The sequence below is a fragment of the Lissotriton vulgaris genome, chromosome 3_1, assembly GCF_964263255.1.
Source record: "Lissotriton vulgaris chromosome 3_1, aLisVul1.2, whole genome shotgun sequence".
Classification (NCBI taxonomy): domain Eukaryota; kingdom Metazoa; phylum Chordata; class Amphibia; order Caudata; family Salamandridae; genus Lissotriton; species Lissotriton vulgaris.
Genome location: NC_141689.1, coordinates 944,943,530 through 944,957,323, shown reverse-complemented (window position 1 = coordinate 944,957,323; position 13,794 = coordinate 944,943,530). Strand labels below are relative to the sequence as shown.

Sequence of the window (13,794 nt, the reverse complement as noted above, 5' to 3'; positions counted from 1 at the left end):
TCCCCCTCCCTCCCTTCCTCCCCCCCCCCCCCCCCCCCCTCCCTCCCTGCTCGATCCCCGCCCGGGGGTTTCTTCAGCCGGCCGGCCAATCCTAGCGCGGCCGGCCGGAAGTGCCCGCCCCCCGCCGCCCGGGGGAAGAAGGAAGACGGCGGCCCAGAAGAAGTATGGCGGCCCACGCGGGGCTCCCGTGGCCTGCCTGGAGGGAGCCCCGGAAGAAGCGGAGGACGTTGCCGGTCTCCCATGCTGAAGAGGGAGACCGGAGAAGTCAACAGATTGCCGCCGTCGCAAGGAGCCCCCGCCAGGACGGCGGCCCAGGACAAGAAGTATGGCGGTAAATGCTCCACTGGGGCACATTTGGAATGCATGCACCGGGCGGGGGGTGGGGGTTCTGCCACAACAGCTCCGATCAGCTCCATTATGCATGCAATCCGCCCCCTTTTATTTCTTTTTTTTAATATCAAAACGAGTGTTTTAGTTGATCCGCAAAGGGAAGTTTATTTGAGATGCCCTCATTAGAGTCGTGTACATACATATGTTTAGTCAACATCGGGGTAAGCTGAGAGGACAGGAGCCCCCATAAAACTGAAGGGGTGGGTGTCCGGGCTTCAGACGAGGAAGGGCGCACCTGATCCCGCGGGCACAGCCACGTTTGGTGCTCCCTGTTGGCACTTGGCGTCACTTATGTTTCCTTCTGTGCCCTCCACTGTGCTTTTGGGAAGGCAGTTTAGCTTCTTCCCTGAGGTGGTTAGGTGTTTAATTATTTCGATAATTGCTAAACGTTAAAAACACGCATTTACGGCTAAATTAAAGCTATTGCTTGCTAAACTCTTACTGTCAATACGCGGACCGGAGAGCGCGGTGAGCACAGAGCAGGCAGAGCGGGGCAGTGTTGCTGAAGATTGCACGCGCTCGTGCTGCATGGCGCACCCATGAGCAAGAGAGCATGGATGGGCAGACAGCAGACAGATCCAGGAGTGGTGCTGAAGCTTGCACGGGATCGTGCTGCTGTGACACATACAAAGGCAGGAGAGCACGGGTGGGCATAGAGCGGGCAGATCAGGGCAGTGTTGCTGAAGCTTGCACAGACTCATGCTGCTGTGATGCATTCATAGACGGGGGAGGAAGACGGGTAGGCAGAGAGCAGGGCAGGCAGCGCCAGGTATTGGTACTGAAGCTTGCACGGGCAGGTGATGTTGTGACGTATTTATGGGCAAGTGAGAATGGGTGGGCAGAGAGCAGGGCAGTGGTGCTGAAGGTTGCATGGGCTCATGCTGCTCTGCCCGCCTGGTGGAAGACACTTGTTGCTGTGTATGACTGACGCCTCCTGCAGCTTGCGCGAGCCCCCGCGCCCCCCCTCCTGCTTTAATGATGCATCTCTGACCGGCGTGCATCAACAGATCCCCCCCACCTGCTGCACTGGAGGCCAGGGAGGTGGGCTGACACTGCATCTTCGGCACGCGCTGCTCTTGTGTGCACCTATCTGTGCCCAAGAACATGAGTGCACTGCAACAGCAGGTGTTAGTTCGCATTGGAAGAGGGTCTCACATGCCATCCATGAGGCGTGTGTCTGTTTTAGGTTGTGTGCCTGTGCATCTGTGTGCAGCTGCATCTGTGCTTCTTTGATGGCTGCTGACTGTCCTGCATACTTGGTGGGGATCCGGCCGAGGGTCTTTATTGGCACTGATGACGGCTGCAGACACTGTGCAGCGTGGTACGGAGACGTGTGCGCATAGGGGTGCAGTGGCGTCACAAGGGTGCTAGGCAGGACACTGACAGCCCGTGTGTTTATTATCCTCTGCATTAGCAGACGCTGTGTGTGATGTGCACTGTGGTTGGAGGCCTGGCACGGGTGCTGTGGTGGGCGGTAGACATGACACCTTTAATGTGCGCCTGTGTTCACCATTCTTGGCACTGAACTGAGGGCATAAGACACCGTGCAGTGTGCTGTAGAGTCAGGTGACACACCACTGTGCTGCTGGCCGGAGTGAGGCCTGCAGGAGGGAGAGGGCGGTCGCCAACCTGACATCTTTCATTTGTGATTGTGGGAGCGCTCATGTGTGGCATCCCATGGGCTCCTGTCCAGACAATGCATGATATGGAGTAGGGTCAGGCATTGCGCGTCGAGGACATTAGTGGGACGCCTGTGTGTGTGTGTGCTCAGGGGCGGCCTTAGGCATGTGCAAGCGGGGGGTTACACCCTCCCTAATATATGTATCTCCTAATAGAATGGTAGGGGTGCTTTCAGTCGGGTAGGTTGAGAATGAGATGCCAGTTGGATTTCAGCAGGAATTTCTACATACCCACAGACAAAAACGCATAGGCACTCCAGTTTTGAAAGTCTTCAAAAATGTTTTTTTTATTTTCAAAATATTGTGTTCTCTTTCCTAGTACTCCTACCAAATCGCATTCCTCTCCCTTACCCCTTGGACGCCTCTCACTTTTTGTCATATAATTTATTTAAAAGTTTTATAACGGCAAGAGTGTCAGAAAATTTGAATCCCCCACTCAATGGAACGGGGAGGGGGACATGCGTGCGGGCTTGGACTCTTCCCACAGGCAGGCAGCGGAAGGATGGAGGGATGGACACGTGAGCTGATGAATGGATGGATGAACGGCGCATGCTTTGATAGATGAGTGGCGGGAAGAATGGGCGGATGGGTGAGTGGATGGGAGGATGAGCGGATGAATAAGCGGGTGGGAGGATAAGCGGATGAATAAGTGGGTGGAAGGATGAACGGATGGATGAGTGGGTGGAAGGATGAGTAGGTGGAAGGATGAACGGATGGATGAGTGGGTGAAAGGATGAGTGGGTGAAAGGATGAGTGGGTGGAAGGATGAGTGGGTGGAAGGATGAGTGGGTGGAAGGATGAGTGGGTGGAAGGATGAGTGGGTGGAAGGATGAGTGGGTGGAAGGATGAGTGGGTGGAAGGATGAGTGGGTGGAAGGATGAGTGGGTGGAAGGATGAGTGGGTGGAAGGATGAGTGGGTGGATGGATGAGTAGGTGGAAGGATGAGCGGATGGATGAGTAGGTGGAAGGATGAGCGGATGGATGAGTAGGTGGAAGGATGAGCGGATGGATGCGTGGGTGGAAGGATGAGCGGATGGATGCGTGAGAGGATGGATGAGCGGGTGGAAGGATGAGCAGATTGATGAGTGGGCGGATGGATGTGTGAGCGGATGGATGAGTAGGTGGAAGGATGAGTGGATGGATGAGTAGGTGGAAGGATGAGTGGATGGATGAGTAGGTGGAAGGATGAGTGGATGGATGAGTGGGTGGAGGGATGAGGTGGTGGAAGGATGAGCGGATGGATGAGTAGGTGGAAGGATGAGCGGATGGATGAGTGGGCAGATGGATGAGTGGGCGGATGGATGAGTGGGCGGATGGATGAGTGGGCGGATGGATGAGTGGGCGGATGGATGAGTGGGCGGATGGATGAGTGGGCGGATGGATGAGTGGGCGGATGGATGAGTGGGCGGATGGATGAGTGGGCGGATGGATGAGTGGGCGGATGGATGAGTGGGTGGATGAGTAGGTGGATGAGTAGGTGGAAGGATGAGTGGGTGGATGAGTAGGTGGATGAGTAGGTGGAAGGATGAGTGGGTGGATGAGTAGGTGGAAGGATGAGCAGGCGGATGAGTGAGAGGATGGATGAGCGGGTGGAAGGATGAGCAGATTGATGAGTGGGCGGATGGATGTGTGAGCGGATGGATGAATAGGTGGAAGGATGAGTGGATGGATGAGTAGGTGGGCAGCTGGAGGGAGGGACGAGGGAGCGGATGTATGATGAGGTCGGCGGGCGCCTGCTTTGATAGATGAGTGGGTACCAGAATGGACAAGTGGGCAGCTGGGTGGGTGAATGAAGAGATTGGCAAGTGCATGCGTAGATAGATGAGCGGGTGGATCAGTGGCTGGGTGTTCAGATGGGTTAGATGAGTGGTTGAATTTGCTATTGTAAATGACAATGCCATTTATTTATGTTAAAAAAAAAAACAAATAAAAATAATGTCAAGAGCAATGCCAATAGCTCTAACTTTAACAAAGGCAAAACCATTGCATTGTAAATGCTTGTTTATTTTTGTTGTTGTTGTCAGCTAGCCCATCTAGGACCGTGCCTCCGCGTTACACACGGTCTGTCTTTGTTTTATTTTACTGCTCCCCTTTTGTCCTCCCCTCTCACGCCTCATCCCTGCCCCACAACACGAATACACATGGCCATCCGGGACCCCGTGTCCACAGCGGCGGCTCCTGCAGCAGCGCACCGAGGGAAGCGGACGTGGAGTCAGAGCGCTGCCAAAGATGAGGAACGCCATGTGGTTCTTGAGCGGACTTCTTCTGCTGGCTGGACGGGGCTGCAGCCAGCAGCCGCACGTGAGGTGAGTGCCGCCCTCGGGGGGTCATGAGCAAAGGGGGGCAAAGCATACCTCTTTGGACCCCAGCGGCCTGGGATGGTAGCACTAGTGTCCCCCCTGCGGCCCCTAGATGCGGCCCCCAGCTCTGGGCTCCTGTGCTCTGCCTGTGGGTTCCTGCTCATTCAGCCCAAGCAGACCGAGTGCGGGCACCGCTACTGCAGCCCCCTGCGTGCAAGTGCTCTTCAGGTGAGCGCGGAAGGCGGAAGTCTGGCTGTGGGGTGTGCTGCACTGTAACTGTATTAATAGTGGTGGAGAAGCTGAGCCCCAGCAAGGTAAGAGCCCCCGCGAGCACCGCTTTCTTATCCCCTTCGCCCGGGAGTCCCGGGGATGCAGACACGGTTGTCACAGGTACAGATAGATCAGCGGGTCAGGGTGGAAAATCTAAAGCAGAGATCTCCGTTTAACACGAAAGGGCACACGTGCCTTAACTCCCGTAAGCCAGCTCAGCGGGGGAATGTGCATGCTGTGGAGATCACCATGCAGCTCTGTGGCAGATTTGGAAATATTGCTGTGCACATACTGCGGGGCACACTGGCCAATAAGTGCCAACCCAGGCAAGGCTGCTTCCGCCCCTCATCCACCTGCGTTCAGTGTAATGGGCTCCATGGAGTGTATCTGCTAATAACTATATGATGTGAACATCTCTGTTTGTTCCGCAACGTGACGCATTTCACGTTTTTCATTGTTTCTCAATAAAGCGTCATTGCGGAGCAAGTCTACCCTAAAACACCTCATTCGAAAGATTATGTTGTAGAATAATGGCAGGAAAATGTATGATAAATAACCACACCATTTAGATCCTGTATAACTATATCCGAAGTAATCCGATTACACATGACTGGCACCTGTGATTTGATTGGCAAACGGTGTGTGCTTCCTTTCATCGCTGGAGGATTCTCCCTTCCAGCCCATTTCCCACTTTTTTTTATGGAGGGGGGGCGCGTTGCTTTCTAGTTTTGATTCTAAAGAACGCACCTTTTAAATGTTGCGCCTCCGAGCCCCCCAACTCCTCCTCCCACCCTTTGTGTCGGGTGATGCGCCCGGGATCAACCCGTGAATTGTTCTGCGCCCCACCTGGCACTGAAGAGGTGAGATGGAAAGATGTGAGGCTTTATTAGACAGGTCAAATGGAAACTGAAACTGTTCTCTTAGCTCCACCACCATCAGCACAGCGCTCGCTCATTCTCGCTATGAATAGCGCATTGACAGGCCACAAAGGCGCTAGTTTCATGTAGTGTCTGCAGCAGTCCTGCGCCCTCAGCAGGAACAGTGAGAGAAAGGCGGTGACAGAGGCCCCTGGAGCACTCGAGGCTGCCAGCCCGCGGTCTCCGGCCTCACCCTTTGCTGTGTCTTTCTCCCACCTTTGGTTTTCCTTCCTCCCCGCTTCCGAATTTTCTCTCTCCTTTCAGTTCACTCACTGCTTTTCTCGCTTTTTGGTCTTCTGTACTTTTCTTTCCTTCCTTCTTCTTCCTCTTCACCTGTCACTTCTCCAAGAACAGACATAAGGTGTCCCCCCTCACCCACCCTGGTGTCTCCTTCACTCACCCTGTTGTCCCCCTCAGCCATCCTGATGTCCTCCACCCTGGTATCCCCCTCACCCACCCTGGTGTCCTCCACACCCACCCTGGTGCCCTCCTCACCCTCCCTGGTACCCTCCTCACGCCTCCCTGGTATCCTCATCACCCGCCCTGTCCCCAATCGCAGGGCCTCCTTCTAACCCGACGCTTCTGACGCACAAGTGCCCTCAAGAAGTGACTCTTAGGCGCTCCCACGAGGTCCCAGCCCGAGTCTGCCGAGAAGAGGTCTCCGGGCTTGTCCCAGCACCACGATTCCCGCCAAAGGAGGTGCAGGCCAGATCAGAGTTTCCGCAACCAAAGGGGCAACGCGCGCTGGGGGAAACCATGTCTCCCTCTCGGCATCTATTTCTGTCTCTCCCTCGCTCGCTGCCCTCTCTCTATTTCTCTCTCCCTCTTCTGTGCCCGCTCTCTCTACCTCTCTCTGTCTTTAGTTTGTGTCTCTTTCTTCTGTGCTCCCTCTCTCTCTCTCCCTTCATTTCTATCTCTGCCTCTATTACCGCCTCTTTTCTACGGCTACCTCTCTATTTCTCTGCCTCTGTCTGCTTCTCCCACATCCTCTCTGCATGCTTCTGTCAGTCTGCATTTCCTTCCTTTTCTCTGCGTCTCTTCTTTCTCTCTCTGTCTGTTTCTCTATTTCACCCTCCATTCGCTTGCTTATCTCACTGTGTCTGTCTGCCTTTCTCTCTGCCTCTCTATTTAATCCGTCTCTCTATTTATTGTGTTCTCTGCCCCCCTTTTACTCTCTCTGGATATTATATATATATATATATATATATATATATATATATATATATATATATATATATATATATATATATATTTTTATATACACACGCACGTTGCTTTCGATGGAAGCACAGAAACAGCATTTTATCATTAGTCTCAGTAGAATGTGGGATCAATGCCTTGGAATGCGCTGTCACTACATGACGTTTCTGAAATAATAGTTGAAACAAGCATTTGCAGTGCAATAGGTCTCACAGCATTAAAGTTTGAGTTATTAGCATTGTATATGACCATGTGTTGCATTACATTTTTAGCAAAGTCTGTATTGGTGTATAAAGATGATTTGCAAGATGATAGCTGTTGAAAAATATTAAGCAATGTTGGCAATAATATTATATCATAATAATATTGTAAGTTACTGTTGTAGGTATAAGCATTTTGGTTGCGCATAGTGATGTTGTGGTGCTCCTGAGTGATGCTGTGGTGGTGCGATAGATAGTGAGGGCGATAGATAGAGGAAGGGCGAAAGATAGATGGAGGGAGGGCGAAAAATAGATGGAGGGAGGGCTAAACGTAGATAGAGGAAGGGCTAAACGTAGATAGAGGGAGGGCTAAAGATAGAATGAGGGAGGGCGAAAGATAGAATGAGGGAGGGCGAGAGATAGATAGAGGGCGAGAGATAGATAGAGGGGGCGAGAGATAGATAGAGGGGGCGAGAGATAGATAGAGGGGGCGAGAGATAGATAGAGGGGGCGAGAGATAGATAGAGGGGGCGAGAGATAGAGGGGGGTGAGAGATAGAGGGAGGGCAAGAGATAGAGGGAGGGCAAGAGATAGAGGGAGGGCAAGAGATAGAGGGAGGGCGTGAGAGAGATAGAGGGAGGGCGTGAGAGAGATAGAGGGAGGGCGTGAGAGAGATAGAGGGAGGGCGTGAGAGATAGAGGGAGGGCGAGAGAGAGATAGAGGGAGGGCGAGAGAGATAGAGGGAGGGCGAAAGATAGATAGAGGGAGGGCGAAAGATAGATAGAGGGAGGGCGAAAGATAGATGGAGGGATCGCTAAAGGTAGATAGAGGGAGGGCTAAAGGTAGATTGAGAGAGGGCTAAAGATAGATTGAGGGAGGGCGAAAGATAGAGGGAGGGCGAAAGATAGAGGGAGGGCGAGAGATAGAGGGGGGGCAAGAGATAGAGGGGGGGCAAGAGATAGAGGGGGCGAGAGATAAAGGGGGGGTGAGAGATAGAGGGAGGGCAAGAGATAGAGGGAGGGCAAGAGATAGAGGGAGGGCAAGAGATAGAGGGAGGGCAAGAGAGAGATAGAGGGAGGGCGAGAGAGAGATAGAGGGAGGGCGAGAGAGAGATAGAGGGAGGGCGAGAGAGAGATAGAGGGAGGGCGAGAGAGAGATAGAGAGAGGGCGAAAGATAGATTGAGGGAGGGCGAAAGATAGAGGGAGGGCAAAAGATAGAGGGAGGGCGAGAGATAGATAGAGGGGGGGCGAGAGATAGAGGGGGCGAGAGATAGAGGGGGCGAGAGAGATAGCGGGAGGGCAAGAGATAGAGGGAGGGCAAGAGATAGAGGGAGGGCGAGAGAGAGATAGAGGGAGGGCGAGAGAGAGATAGAGGGAGGGCGAGGGATGGAGTGTGGGGCGCGGGATGGAGTGTGGGGCGCGGGATGGAGTGTGGGGCGCGGGATGGAGTGTGGGGCGCGGGATGGAGTGTGGGGCGCGGGATGGAGTGTGGGGCGCGGGATGGAGTGTGGGGCGCGGGATGGAGTGTGGGGCGCGGGATGGAGTGTGGGGCGCGGGATGGAGTGTGGGGCGCGGGATGGAGTGTGGGGCGCGGGATGGAGTGTGGGGCGCGGGATGGAGTGTGGGGCGCGGGATGGAGTGTGGGGCGCGGGATGGAGTGTGGGGCGCGGGATGGAGTGTGGGGCGCATGGATGGATGGATGGAGTGTGGATGGATGGATGGATGGATGGATGGAGTGTGGATGGATGGATGGATGGAGTGTGGATGGATGGAGTATGGATGGAGTGTGGATGGATGGAGTATGGATGGAGTGTGGATGGATGGAGTATGGATGGAGTGTGGATGGATGGAGTATGGATGGAGTGTGGATGGATGGATGGAGTGTGGATGGATGGATGGATGGATGGAGTGTGGATGGATGGATGGAGTGTGGATGGATGGATGGAGTGTGGATGGATGGATGGATGGATGGAGTGTGGATGGATGGATGGATGGATGGAGTGTGGATGGATGGAGTGTGGATGGATGGAGTGTGGATGGATGGAGTGTGGATGGATGGAGTGTGGATGGATGGAGTGTGGATGGATGGAGTGTGGATGGATGGAGTGTGGATGGATGGATGGATGGAGTGTGGATGGATGGATGGATGGAGTGTGGATGGATGGATGGATGGATGGAGTGTGGATGGATGGATGGATGGATGGAGTGTGGATGGATGGATGGATGGAGTGTGGATGGATGGATGGATGGATGGAGTGTGGATGGATGGATGGATGGAGTGTGGATGGATGGATGGATGGAGTGTGGATGGATGGATGGATGGAGTGTGGATGGATGGATGGATGGATGGAGTGTGGATGGATGGATGGAGTGTGGATGGATGGATGGATGGAGTGTGGATGGATGGATGGAGTGTGGATGGATGGATGGATGGAGTGTGGATGGATGGAGTGTGGATGGATGGAGTGTGGATGGAGTGTGGATGGATGGATGGATGGAGTGTGGATGGATGGAGTGTGGATGGAGTGTGGATGGATGGATGGATGGAGTGTGGATGGATGGAGTGTGGATGGAGTGTGGATGGATGGAGTGTGGATGGAGTGTGGATGGATGGATGGAGTGTGGATGGAGTGTGGATGGATGGAGTGTGGATGGATGGAGTGTGGATGGATGGAGTGTGGATGGATGGAGTGTGGATGGATGGAGTGTGGATGGATGGAGTGTGGATGGATGGAGTGTGGATGGATGGAGTGTGGATGGATGGAGTGTGGATGGATGGAGTGTGGATGGATGGAGTGTGGATGGATGGAGTGTGGATGGATGGAGTGTGGATGGAGTGTGGATGGATGGATGGATGGATGGATGGAGTGTGGATGGAGTGTGGATGGATGGATGGATGGATGGAGTGTGGATGGAGTGTGGATGGATGGATGGATGGATGGATGGAGTGTGGATGGAGTGTGGATGGATGGAGTGTGGATGGAGTGTGGATGGATGGAGTGTGGATGGATGGATGGATGGATGGAGTGTTGGGCGAGAGATGGAGTGTTGGGCGAGAGATGGAGTGTTGGGCGAGAGATGGAGTGTTGGGCGAGGGATGGAGTTTTGGGCGAGGGATGGAGTGTGGATGGATGGAGTGTGGATGGATGGATGGAGTGTGGATGGATGGATGGAGTGTGGATGGATGGATGGAGTGTGGATGGATGGATGGAGTGTGGATGGATGGATGGAGTGTGGATGGATGGATGGAGTGTGGATGGATGGATGGAGTGTGGATGGATGGATGGATGGATGGATGGAGTGTGGATGGATGGATGGATGGATGGATGGATGGATGGAGTGTGGATGGATGGATGGATGGATGGAGTGTAGGGCGAGAGATGGAGTGTTGGGCGAGAGATGGAGTGTTGGGCGAGAGATGGAGTGTTGGGCGAGAGATGGAGTGTTGGGCGAGAGATGGAGTGTTGGGCGAGAGATGGAGTGTTGGGCGAGGGATGGAGTGTTGGGCGAGGGATGGAGTTTTGGGCGAGGGATGGAGTGTGGATGGATGGATGGATGGAGGGATGGAGTGGGGGATCAATGGATGGAGCGGGGGGTGGAGTGGGGGAATGGATGGTTGGATGGAGTGGGGGGATGGATGGATGGAGTGAGGAGGATGGAGTGGGGGATGGATGGATGGAGTGAGGAGGATGGAGTGGGGATGGATGGATGGAGTGAGGAGGATGGAGTGGGGATGGATAGATGGATGGATGGAGTGGGGGGGATGGATGGATGGATGGATGGATGGATGGATACACTACAGAAAACATAAGCTATTGTGAATTAGAAGGCCAAGATTACTATGGGCAGTCAGAGATGCAGGGTGAGGCATGGCTGTAAGTGGGAATACAAGCATTTGCAATGCAATGGGTCTCGCATTAATTAAGTTTGAGCTATTGGCATTGCTAAATATTGCAACACCAATTGCAACAAAAGTATATAAATTGTAGGCCAAAAAAATGTGTATTTATTTTTGTAGAAATGGTGGCATGCTGCGCTTTAGATGAATATGTTTAAAAGTAAAGTGCGCCATACTGCGATTGCTACAATAGTTAATTGTGGATGCGTTAACGATGAACACATTTTTTTACAACTGATAGGGACGGGTGGTGACAAAGTTGGAATATCACTAGCTCTTTCACAGAAACCACACAGATGTGCTTGAAAATATAGTAAAGGGTGGGCTTTGTTATTAAAGAGCCTAAACCAAAGCTTTTTTCAAGTGTTTACTGCAACAGCGCTGAACTATTTTGTGAATGTACAAAGAAGGACGCCTAATATAAACATTGGATTTCACGTACCTAAAGTGAGGGAATTACATCCTTCAGAGAGCAAAGCCAGAAACGGCGGGGGGCGCCACCTCTAAATGTTACGGTGGGGGTTATAAGAGCACCAAGTCATGGGAACATCGTACCTCGAGTCTTCCACTCATCTAAACTTCTCGGTGCCATGTTGGGTGAAGAGCTCCCAGGGGACAGGCACGTGACCTATGCTCTCTGCCCACGGACAGTGAACCCTCACTTTGGCCTACTCACGAGAGGACACTGCAGCAACCAATGTCAAAGCTGTTATTAGTTCTGGCATCGCTTAGGGACTCCATGCCAGCCCGCGGATCAACAGCTCCCAGAAAGGGTCTGCAGAGAAGTCCACAGAACATAAAAAGCACATCTGCATGGCAGTGGAACGGGTTTCCTGTAATCAGTAGGAAATTCGATAAAGTGTTAACTTTAAAAAGAAATTGAAGACGTGGCAGCTTAAATATCTATTGAGTGATATGCAATAGTGCCTGGAAAACCCTCAATTTATGGCGCTATATAAGTCTATAGGCTGTGGGGGCACATAAAACAACTCAGCGCGGAGACAGTGACTTGTGCAGGATCACACAGTTTGTTACAACTGGTAAGCAGGGCTCTGATAACAGCCGCTAGGGCACATTCCATGCCAGGGCACGTAGTGGCCTCTCCTCTGCAGCGCCCTTTTTCCACGAACAGCAGACAGGAGTCGGTGCCCTTCAGTCCCCTTGTATCGCCCCAGTACTAAAGCGTGTGGCAATTAGAGAAGCGGTTTTCGTTGTCTTTCCACACAGGACGCCAAAACCACATCCTATTTTGTTTCCTCCAGTTGGACAAGTTGCTGTTCGCTCCTCCAGTTCTCTGTCTCCCGGTGAGCACAGGAAGAGGGGGGGATCCCAGGAGCTGCAGAACAATATTGGGCTCCCGAGCATGGTGGCAGGGATGAGTTGGCACAGGGGAGCAGATCCGTTCTTGTGAAATCCCCAAAATGTGTGCAAATGTAAAACAGATGCACAGGGGAGCAGCGCATGGGAAAAATCAAACACCAGGCCCGCCGCTGAGGGGGCCTTTGCGAGATAGCTCTGTCCTCCCACAACATGATTCTTATGTTTATTTATTTACTAACTTAGTAGTTTTATAAAGCGCTGCGTCACCTTTCTGAGCTTCGGTGCATCAAGTGATTTGACAGAATGTTTGAGGGTTTTAAGGCTGCCAGAGAACCTGTGGCCCCCGGGCTCCCAGTGCCCGGCCTTACTGTGTGCTTAAAGTGCCGAGGGGGATCATCTGTGCACACAACGTGCCGATTCCTGCTCGGTGTCAGAGAGGGGACAGCGTCTGCAGGAATGCTTTGGGCGGAGAACATTAAACGCGAGTCCATGCTGGACACCACGGCGAAAGGGACATTCATATCACTAAATTTTAGAGCGCTTTAATCAAAGCGCTATACAAACCGACAAAATAATTGAGTGGCACAGTAGTTATGTGATGATGGAAAAGAAACAAAAAGCACTGGTCAAGCCAATAGGTCTAGAGGTCCGAGATGCGTCTAGGCACTCAACACCATAACATAAATGAAGGTAGCGCACATCCTTGCACTTATAGATCCATACATCAAACCACTGACTCAGTCTTGCCTTCGCCCACTTTCCCACCCACACTGAAACCCTCCCCACAATCACTCAACAGGCACATGCAGGATCAATTAAAAGAAAGCAGAAAAAGAAACAGTCATCACCGAACTGTGGTAGGCGCTTACTTGAAATAAAAGAAATTGTGGAAAAGGAATCATGGCGGAGGGTGGTGGTCCTTTTGGAGTGATATTGTTCATAGTCTTAGATAACTAGACAATTCATGATCAGCGGAGCACAGGATCAAATAGCTCCTTTAGTTAATTAGACTTTTCGCGGACAAGGGCACCTCTGCGCGCATAGCCGATGACCCAGCTTGTAAAGTAGACTGTATGGCTCTCAAAGTCTACCACGGTCGTATAAAGAAATCACCTTGTGACTTTTATACAAACAAAATTCAGTCTACCCAGAATCCTCTCGTGAAAGGCTCACCATTGTTAAGCCCCTCTCTTCGCTATCTCTAGTCCCAGCTTCTACTTCAACATCAGAGAAAACGAAACCTATCGTGGGGCGGGACTTCCGTCTTCTGAAGCCCCGCCTCGAGGAGCAGTGGAGACGCAGGCTCCCATGCCCGAGGGAGAGCCCCGCGGAGGATGCAGAAGTCCGGAGTGGCGGTAAGTGGGCCTTAGTTGTAGGGGGGGGGGGTCTCTGTGCTTTCGTGTGTGTGTGTGTGTGTGTGTGTGTGCGCGCGTGCGTGTGTGTATATGTGCGACGGCGGGGGGTGTGTCTCTGTATGTGTGCGTCGTGTATGTGCGCTCGTGTGTGTGTGTCTCTGTGTGTGCGCGCATGCGTGTGTGTAAGCAGGGGGAGGTGTGCCTGTGTGTGTTGGAGCTTCCCAGGACACAGGAGATGGCCACAGCGTGCGCGTTCGCGTGCGGC

The 13,794-nt window shown here is 52.7% G+C and overlaps 1 protein-coding gene across 3 annotated transcripts in view; it reads left to right on the top strand.

Moving 5' to 3' along the window:
- Window positions 1–13,794, top strand: part of NAA35 (N-alpha-acetyltransferase 35, NatC auxiliary subunit) — a 485,576-nt gene that overhangs the window by 172,632 nt on the left and 299,150 nt on the right. The window lies entirely within an intron of this gene.